Genomic DNA, 19308 nt, shown 5'->3' on the forward strand with positions numbered 1-19308 from the left:
ATACTAGATCTGTTCCCTTCAGTGTCCTTTGAGATTTAAGGTTCTGCATAAAAACTTGAAAACTATTGATTGGCATCTTCATTTTGAATGGCTTCATAGATTATAGATAGGCCATAATTTGTTAAATCATCCACCCCAAATTGGACAAGCTCTAAGCTGTCTTCAGGAAGATTTCAGGGAGGGGAAAATAAAATATGATATCAGTTTGAGAGTTTTACTCTTGCAATCAAACACCATGGCATTAATTTTACTAGAATCAAATTCCAAGCCCCAGTTCCCCAAGACTCCTTCAGACCGTCAAGCTGGTAACACCCAGTTTCCTTTGCCATCAAGCATTTGATTAAATTCACTGCTATGAAGAATAACCACTTAAGAAAAGAAAATAATGACACAATGTGTATCTGCAACGTTTTGTTTCTCCTAATGAGTTCAGAACTGTGGATGAACCACTGTGCTTTTTCCAAAAGTTAAAAACATGCTGCTCCAAGAATTTTTGTGTGTGTGTGTTCTACTTGTAGAATGAAGTTCTTAATGTCAGTGGTATTTTTCCATTGTAAGCCCAGCTATAAAGAAAATGAAGATCCTGTGTTAAAACATTTTCCAAGCTCACTTCATTTTATGTTTTCCATGGGTGAAGTTATTATCAAGTATGTACCATCACAGCCACTTTCCCATGGAGAAATATGATTTCAAAAGTGCTACATTTAAGTGGTGGGAGTTTTGTAAAACAGTATTAAACATGTGATGAAGGAGGCTTGAGAAACAGTGAGCAGAAATACTCTTCTGGAAGGAGGAGAAAAGCTGAGAAGCCAAGGGAAGAGGAGGAGAAGAAGGAGGTCCTGGCGCCTGGAGAGATACTCCTACTTGGGCACAATCCATGATGCCCATTCTGAGGCTCACTCATACGGCCTCTCCTGCCCCAGGTCCCAGCTCCCTGCTTTCCAGACCCCTTCCACTTAAGAGCGTTTGATCTGTGGGAGGATGCCTTGCAGTTCTTTGCTTTTCTGTTTTGAAGTGGCAATTTCCCAGTTCATAATTCCAGTTTTGCTTCTACTCATGGTTCTGTAGAGGCATTTTAAAGCTTTAATTCATTCTGCAATACTCGTGTTCCTTTCATTGTTCATGTCAAACACCTATTAACATTTCTTTAAAATTTATAAAACAATTCTCAGTTGTCAGAAAAAAAACCTCTCTTTAAAATTCAGATTATTAACTTACTGCTGGCTCCCCATGTAAATATGTTTCCTATCAGTCGCTGGGTTCACAAAACTATGTGTACAAGGCTTAATATTCAGAAAGTAATTTTATAGTTTCACATGCGGGAAATGTTTTCCTATGCTCTCTGATCTTAAATATGTTGCCTAACAACCTCTTCCATCTGTTGTTTTTCTTTTTCATTGTCCCTTCTTACTGTTGTCTATCTGAAGGTGCTGGGGACCACCACCCAGTAGGCACAGGAGTTAAGAGCATAGTTTTGGAATTAGTTGTGGGTCTGAGCCTCAGGGTGCCCTCTTCCTAGCTATATGACCTTGAACAAGTAAGTCAACATCTCTCCAGTCTCAGGTTTTACAACTGCCAAATGAAGCAAGAATACCTATCTCAGAGGTCAAGGTCAAGATGAAGCCCTTCCTTAGTATGACCCCTAGTATCTGATCTTTAGTTTTGCTACCCACCTGTTAAGATTTTTTTATCTTCATCTGTGGTATTGGAAATAGAATAGGTTGGTAGAAATCATGGGTATAAATTAAAGTTCATCAAGACAAGTAAATGAATTGCAAGATGTCATTAGATATTGTTTTGACTGAATGCTTCTATTTCTCCCAAATTCATGTGTTGAATCCTAACCTCTGACATGATTGGTGTCAGGAGGTGGGGGTTTGGGGGAGGTAATTAGATCATGTGGGTGAAGTTTCAGGAATGAGGTCAGTGCGTAGATAAGAAGAGACAGGAGAACTTGCCCCCACCCTCCTCTGCTGTGGGAGGATGCAGTGATAGGGCAGTTCTCTGTGGAAGAGTGTCCTCCTCAGATGCTGTTTCTGCTTGTCCTTTGGGTCTTGGTCTTCCCAACCTCCAGAACTATGAGATATAAATGTTTGTTGTTTCAGCTGCCCAGTCTGTGGTATTCTGTTACCGCAGCTTGAGCTGAGATAGACACTGTGAAGATTATTCCTCATCCTCTTCCATTTATAACATTCTCACTTAACTATAAATCAGATCGAAACTAGGCATGAGAAATGTGCAGTTAATAAACCATGATTATTTCTCCATATCTAACACATGCTGAGGGGAATATAAAAAAATATGAGATAATGTCTGCTGATGTGATAGAGAGAGGGCCCTGAGGCTGAGTAAAAATCCTGGCTCTCTGCCTATTGGCTCTGGGGTCTTGGATGAACAACCTAAACTTTCCTCATCTGTGAAACAGGGCTAAGAGTAAATGCCTCAAAGGGGTGAATGTCAAAGTCCCCAGCTATGCCTGGTCCATGGGGAGTGCTCTATAAATATCGGCACTTCCGTCAGAAGGCTGACAGGGTCTTGTGTGGATAAATAATTAGAAATAGATTGGAGGCAAGGAGGCTAACTGTAGCCGGGGCAGAGAGGGAGAAACAGGGGTACCTAGAAGGGTGAGTTGGAAGAGAAATCGAACAATGCAAAGTGGTGCTGATGAGAAAGATATCACCAATCAACCCAGAAACCCACCCAGTTTTCTAGCCTGCTAGACTGATTTGGTTACAAATCCTAAGCAGCAGGCTGCCTTCAGTTTCCTCCTCAAAAAGCCAATAAGCAAAATAGCTTCAGGATCTAGAGGGAAGGCCCCAGTCCATTTTTCCTTAGGCAGTGAAACCGGAGGAGTCCTGCCTGCTCTTGCCCAATTTTTAAACTCGAACCTCATTCTTGTCTTTGACAGTTATTTTTTAGGTTATAAAAAGCAAGTGAGTTTTGCTTCAAAACAAACCTCTTTTGCTGTTCCCTTTACTCTGATAAATTCTCTATTCTCTCCTCTTCCTCCCTGCTATGGAACTCAAAATAAGTTCAGTATCCAGCAGACAAATCTCACTAGCAATTCACAGTGGCCCCAAAGCACAGAACAGAGCTGTCCCCTCTCCTAGTGAACTTTGCTATCCCTGCACTGCACTAAACTCAAATTCCTTCACTTTCCCCTTCTTTCTAATCACAACCAAAGAACAGCTCATGGGAAGAGAAACAGTACTCAGAAGCAAATTGAGGACCTAGTTGGGCTTTTGAATCTGAGCAAGTGTTTATCCTCCTGCCCTCTCTGCAAAGGGCTTCTGAAACCACAAATGGATTTCTACCCATATATTACTCTCCCTAACAGCAAGACATCTCTGTTTGTCCTAACAAAAGAAGAGACTCTAACAAAAGAAGAGAACTGTGGTTACACTTTCCCTTTCCTCTAGAGAGCAAAAAAAAAAAAAAAAAAAAAACTCAGTTAAGGGGAAAATAACCACAGATATGCATCTAAAATCTCAGCTTCATACCTGCCAGCCCTGACATGTGCAGGCTTATCAACAGCTTCAGTCAGGGCCACAGGGGCACAACAGCAAGTGACAGCTCTCCCTGCCTCCCACAAGAGCTGGGCGCAGATTGGGAGTGCACAAAGAAGTCCATTCCGTGGGGGCTCCTAGGATTCCCAACATAAGAGCTTCCTGAGCCACAAGCAGGTGAAGGATCATGAAATTCTGCTACTTATGGCTGAAGGAAAGCAGGACAGATGTAAAGAGGGTTCATATGTGTAGAGGGTTCATATGGAGAACAGAGATAGGCTTGTTCCAGGGAACTTGAATCAGGCAGTGAAATCTACAACCATGGTTTTGATTTAGATATGTATTCTAAAAGGTAGCAATGTCCAAAGAAATGACTAATTAAAGCACCCACAAGAGAGGATGTACTGGTCAACTTTCAAAGTCTGTTCTAATCCCGAGGTGCTCTATCTTTCTTCTCAACAATCCCCAATTTGGTTTGGATACACACATGATTTTAGGAGCTTATTCTATGTGACTGGGTAGGTGACTTGAGCTCAAGTCACCATAGGCATACACACAAAACCATAATGATTGATCCAGTGATTATTCAGGATATTCTTTTAGAATAAGTTATAAGAATTTGCTAGTAATATTACAACCAATATGTCTCTCTTTTCTGCTAGGTATGAATAGGGAAGAAAAAGTCCTAATTGCTATTGGCAGATATTTTGGTGGGACCACTACAAAGGCCATCTTTCAGAGAAAAGCAGAGATGCAGGAAGGAAAGAAACAGGGACTTGGCGACATCATTGAGTCATGTACAAACCTTACCTGAAACCAGATTTACCTTTGAACCTTTCAGTGCAAAAATTAAGAAAATAGTTGATTGTTTAGACCACTTTTATTGGAGTTTTTTGATGCTTGCAAATAAAAGCATCTTAACCAATGTGAAGGTAATAGCAAGAAGTGTAATTCTTAGTCCCTGCCCTAGAAGAGCTTCCAAAATAGTTTTGGAGATGGAATATTGTGATTAGGTAAATAGAACAACATAGAAGAGGAACCTGGAGATTTCAGACATGACCAGAAAATAAAGTAGCAGATGGGTATCACCAAAACCATGGAAAACCACAGGAAAGGTTGCAAATAATTCTGTACTCAAAGACATGAGGTGACCTGATTCCATCCTCTCTAATTTCAGGCAGGCACAGGGAGGCCAATGGCTCAGTGTTTAAGAGCGTGGTAACCAGAGCCAGACTGTGGAGACTTGAATTCCAGTTTTACCACTTTCTGGTCGTGGGCTAGTAACCTTTCTGCACTTCAATTTTCTCATCTATAAAGTGACTATAGAAACCCACAATTACCCCTAAATGTTGTGAGAATTGAATGAGTTAATACAATAGTGCCTGGCATACAATAGTGGGCAATAAATATTCACTATGATCTTGTTCCACAAAATATTTTTTGAATACCTATGATATATTCCAAACACTGTGTGTGGGATAGAATAACAATGCCTAAAACAATCTTTGCTGTTATGAAGGTTACAGCTTCCAATGAAGAATGTAGACTATCGAAGGAACAGGCAATGAAGTGTGTGAAAACTAAGCACAGGAAGAATGTATTAGTTAAGACTTTGGTTATAAGAAAGAAAAAATAACTGAACTCTCTTAAGCAAAAGAGAGAATGTATGGGGGCTGGGGTTGTGGCTCAGCGGTAAAGCATTTACCTAGCCCATGCAAGGCCCTGGATTCGATCCTCAGCACCATATAAAAAATAAACAATAAAAAATAAAAGTATATATATATATATATATATATATATATATATATATATATAGAGAGAGAGAGAGAGAGAGAGAGAGAGAGAGAGAGAGAGAATGTGTGTGTGTGGTACTGGGGATTGAACCCAGGGTACTTACCATTGAGGTACATTCCAAGCGCTTCTTACTTTTTTTTTTTTTCTGAGATACGGCTCACTAAATTGCCCAGACTGACCTCAATCTTGTGATCCTCCTGCCTCAGCCTCCTGAGTCATTGGGATTACAGGTATGTCCCACCACTCCTAGCTGAGAGACTTTTTTTTTTTCTTTTTGGTACTGGGGCTTGAACCCAGGAGCACTTAACAACTGAGCCACATCCACATCACTTTTTGTGTGTATGTGCATGTGTTTACTTAGAAACAGGTATCACTGAGTTGAACAGGACCTCACTAAGTGGCTGAGAATGGCTTTGAACTCGTAATCCTCCTGCCTCAGCCTCCCTAGCCACTGGGATTACAGATATGAGCCACTGCACCCAGCTGCTGCTTTTTTTTTTTTTTTTTTAATGAGGATGTAGCATGGTGTCAGGATGGGACTAGCATCATGAACTGGAAAAACACTGGGAGCCTCAGGAGCACTCTTTCTCTACTAGTTAGTCTTATTTTTTCTTTTTCTTTCTGCAGACTCACCTCCGCTTCCTTATCCTCAAAGAGGAATATAATCATCCCACAGCTCACTCCAGTTTATGGGTTCCACCCTTACCAATGGACAGGATGGCTGTCTCTAAGTCCTTATGTGAAATTCCTGGGAAATGGAATCTAATGAACTCCATGGGTGAGAGGTTCAATTACTTGTCTACTGAGCAGGTCATAGTGGAAACATGACTTCTGGGGGCCAGAGTCTAAACTGAGAGAATGGAAAAATGGGTCTCAGGTCTCAAAGAAAGAGAGTGTGGTTTCTGAGCTGATTAGACACCCCAGCTGGAATCTAGTCTTAGATCCTAAGGAAAGGAATCTAACTCAGCTTGGAATCAGAGAACATTATGGCTAGATGAGAATTTGAAAGCTGATGAGAATTAACAGGTGAAAGGAATAGGGAAAAGAAGATTCCTGGAATAGGGAGATGTGAGGAGAGAGAGAGTGGCACCTCTGGAGAACATTAGGGAGGTCAGGGACAACATTAGGGAGGTCAGTAATGGGCCTGGAAAGAAGAGCTTTACTGGCTTTGGACTTTGCTTTTAAATTTTAGCACCTTGGAATAATTATTCTAGCAACAATACAGAAAACGTATTGGGTTTGGAGGCTGTTGAGGTAATTTAGATGTAGTGATGAACGGAGATGGTAATATTAAGAAGGGAGAAAAGAGTTGTGTTGATCTTGCAACACCCCCATTTGCACAGACCTGACTCATATTAGCATGTTTGTTGAACAAGAGTAACACGGAAACCAGATAAACTGGTATCTGACCCAGTGTCTGTAGTTCAGGTATTTCCTTTTGTCTTGGTGATCAGTGGTGTTAGAACAGAAGAGATGGGGTGGTAAATTCTTGCTGCAGGTCAGCACTACTGAAAGATCTATGGAAGGCATTTTCTCCCATTGCCACTTGTGCCAGGGAACTTTGGCTTTGTAACTCAGGAAGGAGAGATGAATTGTGACGGAGGACCAGCTGGAAAGGAAGAGGTGGAAGCAGTGATGGATGGTGTAGATGGTGTGCAGATCTTCCCAACTGGCCTCTCTGGTTAAAAACAACAAAGAAAAATCAACAGAATTGCTTCTAGTGTTTCTGTGAGATTTGGGAGAGAATAAGGGCTACCTAACAGCTGCTCACAGGAAAAGGTAAAAGAGCCAATCAAGCAGGAAGAGCAGAGCATAGTCCTGTGGCTGACAGTGTCGTGGGCCCAGGTGGAAACTCCTAGGAATACCTAGGGTGTGAAAGAAGAGTCTGGAGGGGAAGGGTGGTTCCTGCTGCAGTGTGTGTGTGTCTCTGTGTGAATGTGTGGCAATGCAAGGGGCGTTCAGTGGAGCTCCATTGCCTTGTAATTGGGCAAAACCGTAAAGAACTTTCATGTTCTAGTTTAGGCTGGAGGCCTGATCTTTGAAAATCAGACCATCATGATGAAAAGAAATAGAGACTGTAATGGTTAAATATGTGATGATTTATTATTCTGTGCCCATGTCACTTGGGTGGAGGTGTTTTTAGTAACTTTCTGGATCTATGGGACATACTACCAGGCCAACATGGCCCCAGCAAGGATGTGGAAGATGCCCCAGAGCAGCACAGCTGAGCCGGTCCTCTGGTGACTGTCCTCCAAGCTTACAATGTTGTTTCTTTCTACCCATCAAGCAACATAGAAGGTCTTCCTTTGTAAATCTGATGGTGTGGTTCATAGCCTTCCTTCATTTTTGGTATCTAGAAGTCTTGTTTTAAAGTTGAAAAGAAATGTGAGTTTTTGTTGTTGTTTTGTTTGTTTGCTCTGAAATGCTGGGGGTTGACCTCAGGGGCTTGTTCATGCCAGGCAAATTCTCGACCACTGAGCTACACCCCCAGCCCTGTTAGTTTTTTTTTTTTTTTTTTTTTAAGTCACACAACTCAATCATTTTTTTTATTGTTGGTTGTTCAAAACATTACATAGTTCTTGACATATCATATTTCACATTTTGATTCAAGTGGATTATGAACTCCCATTTTTACCCTGTATACAGATTGCAGAATCACATCAGTTACACTTCAGTTGATTTACATATTGCCATACTAGTGTCTGTTGTATTCTGCTGCCTTTCCTATCCTCTACTATCCTCCCTCCCCTCCCTTCCCCTCCCCTCTTCTCTCTCTACCCCCTCTACTGTAATTCATTTCTCCCCCTTGTATTATTTTTCCCTGTCCCCTCACTTCCTCTTGTATGTAATTTTGTATAACCATGAGGGTCTCCTTCCATTTCCATGCAATTTCCCTTCCCTCTTGCTTTCCCTCCCACCTCTCATCCCTGTTTAATGTTAATCTTCTTCTCATGCTCTTCGTCCCTACTCTGTTCTTAGTTACTCTCCTTATATCAAAGAAGACATTTGGCATTTGTTTTTTAGGGATTGGCTGGCTTCACTTAGCATAATCTGCTCTAATGCCATCCATTTCCCTGCAAATTCTATGATTTTGTCATTTTTTAATGCAGAGTAATACTCCATTGTGTATAGATGCCACATTTTTTTTTATCCATTCATCTATTGAAGGGCATCTAGGTTGGTTCCACAGTCTTGCTATTGTGAATTGTGCTGCTATGAACATCGATGTAGCAGTGTCCCTGTAGCATGCTCTTTTTAGGTCTTTAGGGAATAGACTGAGAAGGGGAATAGCTGGGTCAAATGGTGGTTCCATTCCCAGCTTTCCAAGAAATCTCCATACTGCTTTCCAAATTGGCTGCTCCAATTTGCAGTCCCACCAACAATGAGCAAGTGTACCCTTTTCCCCACATCCTCGACAGCACTTGTTGTTGTTTGACTTCCTAATGGCTGCCAATCTTACTGGAGTGAGATGGTATCTTAGGGTGGTTTTGATTTGCATTTCTCTGATTGCTAGCGATGCTGAGCATTTTTTCATGTGCTTGTTGATTGATAGTATGTCCTCCTCTGAGAATTGTCTGTTCAGGTCCTTGGCCCATCTGTTGATTGGGTTATTTGTTATCTTATTGTCTAATTTTTTGAGTTCTTTGTATACTCTGGATATTAGGGCTCTATCTGAAGTGTGAGGAGTAAAGATTTGTTCCCAGGACGTAGGCTCCCTATTTACCTCTCTTATTGTTTCTTTTGCTGAGAAAAAACTTTTTAGTTTGAGTAAGTCCCATTTGTTGATTCTAGTTATTAACTCTTGTGCTATGGGTGTCCTATTGAGGAATTTGGGGCCCGACCCCACAGTATGTAGATCGTAGCCAACTTTTTCTTCTATCAGACGCTGTGTCTCTGATTTGATATCAAGCTCCTTGATCCATTTTGAGTTAACTTTTGTGCATGGCGAGAGAAAGGGATTCAGTTTCATTTTGATGCATATGGATTTCCAGTTTTCCCAGCACCATTTGTTGAAGATGCTATCCTTCCTCCATTGCATGCATTTAGCCCCTTTATCAAATATAAGATAGTTGTAGTTTTGTGGATTGGTTTCTGTGTCCTCTATTCTGTACCATTGGTCCACCCGCCTGTTTTGGTACCAGTACCATGCTGTTTTTGTTACTATTGCTCTGTAGTATAGTTTGAAGTCTGGTATTGCTATACCGCCTGATTCACACTTCCTGCTTAGCATTGTTTTTGCTATTCTGGGTCTTTTGTTTTTCCATATGAATTTCATGATTGCTTTATCTGTTTCTACAAGAAGGGATTTTGATTGGCATTACATTAAACCTATAGAGAACTTTTGGTAATATCGCCATTTTGATGATGTTAGTTCTGCCTATCCATGAACAGGGTATATTTTTCCATCTTCTAAGATCTTCTTCTATTTCTCTCTTTGGGGTTCTGTAGTTTTCATTGTATAAGTCTTTCACCTCTTTTGTTAGGTTGATTCCCAAGTATTTTATTTTTTTGAGGATATTGTGAATGGAGTGTTTTTCCTCATTTCCATTTCAGAGGATTTGTCGCTGATATACAGGAATGCCTTTGATTTATGCGTGTTGATTTTATATCCTGCCACTTTGCTAAATTCATTTATTAGCTCTAATAGTTTCTTTGTAGACCCTTTTGGGTCTTATAGGTATAGAATCATGTCATCTGCAAATAGTGATAATTTAAGTTCTTCTTTTCCTACTTTTATGCCTTTAATTTCTTTCGTCTGTCTAATTGCTCTGGCCAGTGTTTCGAGAACTATGTTGAACAGAAGTGGTGAGAGAGGGCATCCCTGTCTTGTTCCAGATTTTAGAGGGAATGCCTTCAATTTTTCTCCATTCAGAATGATGCTAGCCTGACAACTCAATCATTTGTAAAAAGTCATTTAGGAAAAAATTTTGCAAAGGACTGTTTAATTGTGAAAAGTTTTAAATATACTTTATAAAAGACCAATAATGAAATACATGACCAGAAATTTCCATTCATGTTGAAAAAAGATAATTACAATCTTACGTTGTTAATAAATTTATTTCTTTTTAAAATAATTTTTTAGTTATACATGGACACGATATCTTTAATTTATTAATTAATGAATTTATTTTTATGTGGTGCTGAGGACTGAATCCAGCAGTGCCTCACATAGTGCTCTGACACTGAGCCACAACCCCAGCCCAATAAATTTACTTCTAATGGCATATGTACTATATAAGAAGCCCCAATGGTCTGGACATAGCTGTGTCTTTCAGAAAATCAACTGTATTATGCTCTGAGTACTTTGTATTGGATAAATATTGAGGAAATTTTTTTTTTTGGTGAAAAGATTCTAATCTGTATATTTTATCAGAGGAAAAATGTGTTCCTTTGTTTTACAAGGATATTGGTGCATTAAAGTTTTGTTCTGTTAACTTGAGGATGATATTATTTTGTAACATGTAGAAATTTTTGTTTGATTTTAAAAAATGACTTGAGCATTTGCTGTCTACATCCTTTGGATTCTACTATTTCAGTAAATTCCAAGATTTCCAGTTGCCTATGTCTGTTTCTTCATGTCCAAGAATTTCAGCATTGAGACAAACTGCCACTGATCTGTCTGAAGTACTGGAGAACTAATAGTACTCAGAAGCAATCATCAAAATATAAATATTCCAGCCCTGCCTTCTTTGGATGGTCTGTGACATGTGGGTTTTATACTGTTTCTTATAGTTTCCCCTGTGACATTGAACTCCGGAGTCACGCAGATGGCAGCAGGCTGGATGATCCAGCCCACGTTGGCTGCCTTCCATTCCTGTGTCACTTCCTTACACCCCTTCTACGAGTCTCTGCACCTCCAAAATAAGCTCCTGTACTCAAATCCTTGTCTTAGAGTCTACTTCTGGGGAATCCAAACCAAGACTGGTCTGTTTGCTCAAAATGGGATCATTCTGCTATTTCAAATTCTCTTAAATGCTGGTGTGTGTCAATGCATAATGTTCAAACTGTTGGAAAGATAAATCTTGTATAAATAGATAGCATGTGTCAAGGTTTTATTTAATTCATTTATGAGAGAACTGGCAGAATAACAAAGCTGGTTCAATGTATATAGTCAGTGTAAAAAGAGATGCTGAAATAAGATGGCTAGAGCAGATGTAAAACCGGTTAACGTCCTACAAGGCAATAAAAGCATTGCTACAGTTTGGATCTTAAAGGGCTCCCAAAGTTTCACATGTTGTAGACTTAATCCTCATCTTGTGGAGCTTCTGGAAGGTAGCAGAACTTTTAAAAGGTGGGGCCTAGTGAGAGGTCTTGATATCACTGGGGAAATGCCCTTGAAGGGGATAGTGGGACTCCAGCCCGTTCCATTTCCTCTTTTTCTGGCCATGAGTGGTTTTGCTCTGTCACATGTCCTGCCATGATGGGCTGCTTCCCATAGGCCCCAAAGCACAAAACCAACCCATCATGGACTGATATCTCTAAAACTGTGAACCAAAATAAACCTTTATCTTTAAAAGTTGCTTATCTCAGGTACTTATAGTAATGGAAAACTCACTAGCATATTTATAATTTTTAAGTTATAGAGGCACAAATATCATCATAACTCTTTGGTTTTCTACAAATGTAAACTCAAATTTTATAGACTTAGAAAAGTTCTGGGCCTCTGATCAGTTTGTAAGTCACATAACATTAGACCCTACCCAAATCAGATGATGGGCCCTCGCATGATCAAAAGTTTACCTAATTATCTGTTTTTACTTATTAAGCTTGGAATCATTTTTCTGAATAACAAGAATTTTATGGTGTTTTACAAAAAAACCCTGGCTAATGAGTGCAACATTCTTAGTGGTATATTGGTTAGTAAGTTGTGAAAAGTGAGTATGTGTTTTAAACTCATTTCACTTATTTGAAACCAAATACATTTTGAAGGTGTTGTTTCAAATGAAAAATGCTACACAAAACTTCCCCTATCATGTAGGGTTTTTGTTTTTTTCTGTTTTCATTTTTATTAAATGTGTCTAGTATTTTGGTTAAATTACTTAGAAATTCTAGATCTGAAAATTTTTGGTTGCAAATATACTGTATAAGGATTTCCCTTACTATGGGTAAAACTGTATTAAATTCATTTGGATTTTTAAAATTGCCGATTGTTGCTTGTTCTATAGTAGTCTTTAAAAAAGAAAAAGGAAAGAAAAAAAGAACACAATAGATCACTATCTTCTTAAATTTATACTTTTGGGTTTTATCTTTAAGACCACAAAGCCTTTTACTTCTCCATGTCAAATTGTGATCAATGGTGTTAAAAAGATGAAAAAAGATCAATTTCTTCCTTCTTTTTGTACTTTGTTAAGAGAGCCTGCAGGACTATCTCATTATTAGCTAATAAGACCTATCTGCCACTGCCATGTCTTGTTAAACACTCAATTTGAAGATTCAGGAACAGTGAGTGAGAAGCACCTTGCTCTCTGACACCAGCGGGTGGTTTAGAGTGGACCAGCTTTGCATATTATCAGGAATTAAGTAGAGGAAGTTTAAGAGATGTCTTCAAAGTCCCAGTTCAAATAGGCTCTTCTTTTCCCTGATAGCTTTGAAAGACAGCAGCCTCTGAAAGCTGGCAGTAGAAGGGAGCATTCTCCCTTTGTAAATTGAATGACCTGATTTTTATCTCTACTTGGATTCCAGGAGGAAGCATGATGTCATCTCAACCACTGGCCAGAAAACTTCTTGCTTAATGAGCACTTTGAGCTTACTGGCAGCCAAGAAGGCCTTTGTTTACTGTGCTTAGAAGCAGGGGTCAAAGATCTTCTTTCTCTGGCTCTTTGAACAAAGGGACAAGCTTGCTAACTGGCCCTTGTCTGTAAGTCTCAGACAATGACAGACAGACAAATACAAAGGGCTCCCAATGGTTTATAAAGCCCAAGAGGTCAGTCGGACAAGAGAGAGGAAAAGATATGCCATCAAAGATGCGCTTTCTGCCTCCTTATTTTTGGTGTGTAAGTCATCTCTATTGGACCCCAAGTGGGGGCTGTTTCTGCCCGCATCCTGTGGCAGGTGTGGGCCACTCTTCCTGCCCACAGCTCTCACAAATTACCGCTCTCCTGACCCCAAGCTTCTCTCAGCTGTTTGGGCAGTTGCTTGGGTGACCTCCACCCACTGGCAGCTGTCGTGATATAGTTGAGGGTAGAAACAGATCTGTAGACCTCTGGTTACTCACTGCTGAGGACAAAGCCAGGATTATTAGAAGAGAAAAAGGGTGGTGCATAGTAAAGTAGAGATTAAGAAAAAACAAGCCAAGCCATTCCCTGATCACTTTTTCTTTTAAAGGTAGTTTTATTGGGTTATTGTTGCCATGCAATGAATTGCACATGGTTACAGTGTACCATTTGAGAAGTTTTGATATGTGCGTACACTTGTGAAAAGCCCAACACCATAATGATGTGTCCTTGTGGGTTCATCAGTTGTGATAACATACCACCCAGTGGGGGGGCACTGGTAATGGAAGAGGCTGTGCATGTGCATGTGGGAGGGTGTACAGGAAATCTTTGTGCCTTCCTCTCAGTTTTGCTGTGAACCTAAAACTGCCCCCACCAATAAAGGCTATTTTTAAAAGGCTAATAAAAAAAAATTCATCCCTATGGTCGGGGATGACCACTCTGAAAAACTTCCTTTGCAAGCGAACTTTGTAATCCCTGCTCTCCACCGGAAGGCTAGAGCTTCCCACACTCCCCCTTTTCTACTCCCAGCTGACTCTGGTCTGCTTTCCTTCACTGAAAATTAGTTTGACTTTCTTAGAACTTTACATAAATGAGTACTTATTTTATGTATGTAAGGTACTTATTTTGGGAGAAGAAGCTTGGCTTCAAAATAAAAATAATAAGAACTGGGGATGTATCTCTGTGGTAAAGTCATAAAAGACTTATGTCCAGAATATATAAAGAACCTTCAAAACTCAATGATAAGAAAATAAACAACCCAGTTTTTAAAATAGTCAAATGAGACAGGCGTGATGGTACATACCTGTAATACCAGTGACTCAGGAGGCTGGGGCAGGAGGATTGCAGGTTCAAGGCCAAACTCAGCAATTTAGTAAAGCCCTGTCTCAAAATAAAAAAAATAAAAAAGGGATGCGAATGTGGCTTGGTGGTTGTGCCCCTAGGTTCAATCCTCAGTGAAAAACAAAACAAAACAAAAAACAAACAAACAAAAAACCGAATCCCACCACCAATAACAAATGGGCAAATGATATGAATAAACACTTCACCAAAAAAGATACATAAGTGTAAAAAGCATAAGAAAAGTTACTTTTCCTTACTATCATTAGGAAAGTCTGAAGTAAAACCACAGTGTGAAACTATAACATATTTATTAGAATCCAAAGTTAAAAAGTGACCATACCAACTGTTAGTGAGGATGTAGAAGAACTGGAAACCTCATATGGTACTGACGATGGGAATGTAAAACAGTATAACCCCTTTGGAAAGCAGTTTGGAAGTTTCTTTAAAAGTTAAATACACCCCTCCCATTTGACCCAGCCATTCCTCTCCTAGGAATTTGCTCAAGGAGATGAAAGTACATGTCCACAGGATGACTTGTACCCAAATATTCATTATTATTTTATTTGTAATAACCAAAATGGACACATTTTGGTTATTACAAATAAATGGACACATAAATTGTGATATAGCTAGAATGGAAGATTACTTAGCAATAAAAAGAATGAACTGTTGATAAACACAGCAACATGGAAAATGTGCTTGAACTTGGAATCCTTCTACTTCATCCTCCAGAGTTGCTGGGATTAAATGCATGTGTCACGTGCCCAGCTCTTCTCTTTTGTTTTCTTCGTGTCTTCTGAAGAACCAAAATTCCTAGTTTTGAAGTAATTCAATTTACCATTTTCCTGATAATTTTTCTAAAAGAATAGAGCACAATCTTAGACTTAATACAATTTTAAGTGCCTTTTCAGAGCTATCTATGACTTGATTTTTAAATGTGTCCTAGTAAGTTCTTTCTTGGTCAAATTCCATCACCAAAACATTCAAATAGCTGAAAGGTGTCCAGGTTCTAGTACATACCTATTTATTTCACATAAAATTTGACAAAGCAAAATTATGGTGCCACAGGCAATCTGAACCGAGGAAGAGAGTGATGGTGATGATATTTTAAAATATAACCTAGGGGAGGAAAAAGCCCAAGAATTGGACTTCTGGGGCAACCACAAGAGATAATAAGGGAAAGAAAATTAGGCGCAAATAATTCCTGAATCAGTGATAATAAGATTCAAGGAGTGGTATTGATCGCCTCCACCTTTTTTTTTTTTTTTTTTTTGATGGACACCATATCTTTATTTGTTTGTTTTTATGTGATTCCGGGGATTGAACCCAGTGCCTCACGCATGCTGGGCAAGCACTCTACCACTGAGCCACAACCCTAACCTTACCTCCACCTTTTAGCAAGAAAAATTCTCCTGGGGTCACCATAGAAATCCAGAACCTTACTATTTTAACTTATTTATAATTTAGATGATAAGATACCATGTCTATATCCAAATTATACAACAGCCCTTTCATAGCTGGAGCTCGTGCCCACTGAGGGTGTTTTATCCCGGTATCTCAGGTAACGTCCCAACAACCATGTGGGGGATACTGCTGTCTCATTTCACAGATGAAGAAACTGAGTCCCAGAAAGGTTAAGAGAGCAGTAATGTCAGACAGTTCGGTCCACCCCAGGATCTGCGCTCTTCCTCCTTATTCCCTACTGCCACTTTTCCATGACACCTTTGTAATTGAACTCTTTTATCTCTGAGAGTGGCCTTTTAGTTCATGATATCTTGTTTATTTTAGTTTCTTCCATATTCAATTCTAGTCACTTGAATAAATACAGTTCACACAAGGATGAATATGAGCTCAGTGCCTGCCCTAGATGAGGTGGCTGATGCTTGCTGATTGGGACCCTACCCTTCCTGTGCCCTCTCCAGACTACAAGCTCCTGAGGACTGGGTCTAATGACTGCCAGCACTGATGTGGTTCTTGGCATACATTAATTGACTGAAGGAATGAAGGAATTTCCTATTCCGGCTCTGAGCAAGTATTCAATTCTAAATGTAGATGGTTAAGAAAGACTGATTGGGTTCACGTTAAAAAAAAATCACTCAGCATCCAGGTAACTGAGGGCATTACCAAATCAATTATTCCCATAGGGAAGTGGTCAGACTAACTCCAAAGATAGCTCAGAGGTCTTTGTTCTGGGAACATGCTGTTATCTCATTACCAGAATAATTCAGAGTCTTTACGTGTAGGCTAAAATCTATGGGCTTTGAAAAATACAACCACAAGATTATGGGCAGTCCTCCTGAGGGGGCTGAACCACAGTTATAGAAGAAAAGAAATTGAGAGCTTCACTCAGGGAAGGCCCTTCAAAAAGAACTATTATTATTATAACTGCTGTCCCTTATTGTGTGCTTGCCTGCCACCATGCTCTTTTCCTTTGTTAACTCATTTAATCCTCAGCAAGGTAAATAACTCTGAATCACCAATAATAGGACAAACTGGAATCCTGTGACTTCTGAAGAAGTACATATACGTTATGCAATATTACTCTTCATCATGGCAAAAAGCTGTACAGATTTGCAGTCTCAGCCATTCCCAAGTGGATACGTGCAATGGCATCAACTAGATGCATACTATTGTACAATAGAGTTCTGCAACATGTTTTATCTTGCAAAACAGAAACTGTATATCAGAGAACTTCTTCCTTCCTCCACTCCAGCCACCAGTGACCGCCATTTTACTTTTTTTCTAAGGTCTGACCACTAAGGCCACTCATAAGTGGAGTAGAGCAGTATCTGTCCTTCTGGGACTGGTCCACTTTAAATCAACAAAATGTCTCCAAGGTTCATCCATGCTGCAGCATGTGACAGGATTACCTTCCCTTTTTAAGGCTGAATAATATTCCATTGAATGTATATATCACATTTTATTTATTCATTAACTCATCAGTGAACATTTGGGTTGCTTCCACCTCTTGGTTATTGCAAATGATGCTGCTGATAACATGAATATGTAAATCTCTCTTAGAGATCCTATTTTCAATTCTTTTTGATATATACTTAGGAGTAAAATTGCTAGATAGAACATGATAATTCTATTTTCAATTCTTTTGAGGAACCTTTATACAGTTTTCTATAGCAGCTCTACTGTTTTACATTCTCACCAACAAGGTACAAGGGTTCGTTCTCTAAGTCCTTATAAACATTTGCTATTTTCATTTTTTAAAATAGTGACCATTTTAATGGATATGCAATATCATTTTTTTAAATTATTTTTTAGTTGTAAGTAGATCTTTCATCTCATTTATTTATTTATATGCGATGCTGAGGATCAAACCCAGGGTCTCACACGTGCCAGGCAAGTGCTCTACCGCTGATGCACAACTTCAGCCCCTGAAATATCTTATTGTAATTTTGATTTGCATTTCTCTGGTGATTAATTCATTGAGCATGCTTCTTGCCATTTGTGTTATCTTTTTTGGAGAAATGTCTATTCAAATCCTTTGCTCATTATTATTTTTATTTATTTACTTAATTTTTAATTTACAGTACTGAAGGTTTGAACTCAGGGTGTTCTGCCACTGAGCAGTACCCCAACCAACCCTTTTCATTTTCTGAGACAAGGTCTTGCTAATTGCAGTCTGAACCAAACTTTTGATCCTCTTGGCTCCCAAGTCACTGGGATTACAAGTATCCACTAGCACACAGCTGAAGGAGTTCTTTATATAATGGGGATATTGACCTCATGTCAAATGTATGGTTTGCAAATATTTCTTCCATTCTATAATTGCCTTTTTACTTTGTTGATTGTTTCTTTTGCTGTGCAGAGGTTTTAAAGTTTGATGTAATTCCATCATTTACTTTGTGTCTGTTGCTTGTACTTTTAGTGTCATATCCAAAAGACCATTGTTAAATCAATGTCATAAAGATTACCCTTTATTTGGTTCTTATCTTTTTTTGAAAAGAGACAGTTTTATGTCTTTATTACATGAGCATATTTTTTTTTTTGGTGGGGAGCTGGTCTTCAGTTTGTTTCTTGCTCTCACAGAATGTCAAGTACCTGAGAAAAATAATAGGCTTTATTCATTTTACAGTGCAATAAATAGACTTTCTTTCAAGATATTTAAAGGACAGACTTTTAAAATGTGAGCCTCTGGGGAGTGATATTGGCCAAATTACATTGTTATATTGTGTGCCTGTATGAATATGTAACAACAAAGGCCATCATTATGAGTGACTAGAATGCACCAATAAGAAAATATGGGGAAAAATAGAGGTGTTTTTTTTTTTTTTTTTTTTTTTTTTGTGTGTGTGTGTGTGTGTGTTTCTAAGGATTGAACTCAGGGCCTTGAGCACACTTGACAAGCAGTCTACCACTAAGTGCCACACATCACCATTTGTAAAAATACAGTAAGTATATATTAATTTCTTTATCCTTCCAGTTTATCAGAAACAAAGAATAACGATCCACAAAGTTATGCAAACCACATTAATCTCACAGCAATATAATGTCAACATCATCATAAATACCTTGCAAAAGTAGTTCTCCTGGGTACATAACAATCTTCCCTTGTTTTACAGCTTGGAGTTTTTTTGGTTCCTGTCAATGCTTCTAAAAGGTTGGCACAATTGTCTTAGAAAAGGACCTCAGATTTCACACTGAACTTTTTCATCTTCATTTTTTGAACCCACACAATGAATTTCCTCCACTAGGAGGTTAACTTCATGATCTGCATTCATTGCTACCTCTTTGCTTTGTTTTCTTTTCCAATGAAGTTATCTTCTTCAATGCACAGGAGAGGAGGAGCCTGAAGCAGGAAGTAGTGAAGACAAAGACAATGACTTCGATGGAGGAAGAGGAGGAAGAGGAGGAGAGGTCCTTATATATATATTTTTTTCTTCTAAGATTTTTACAGTTTCAGATTTTACAGTTAAGTCTTTAAATGTTTCAAGTTAATT

General features: G+C 39.1%; 1 pseudogene across 1 annotated transcript; it reads right to left on the reverse strand.

Annotated features, from left to right (window-relative positions):
• Nucleotides 1-18844: 18844 nt before the first annotated feature.
• LOC308655157 (costars family protein ABRACL-like) lies at nt 18845-19089 on the reverse strand (annotated as a pseudogene). The gene has a single exon. The product of its transcript is annotated as a costars family protein ABRACL-like (transcript).
• Between the last annotated feature and the right edge of the window lie 219 nt (nt 19090-19308).

The sequence above is a fragment of the Spermophilus citellus genome (assembly GCF_964194105.1).
Source record: "Spermophilus citellus genome assembly, chromosome: 9".
Lineage (NCBI taxonomy): Eukaryota > Metazoa > Chordata > Mammalia > Rodentia > Sciuridae > Spermophilus > Spermophilus citellus.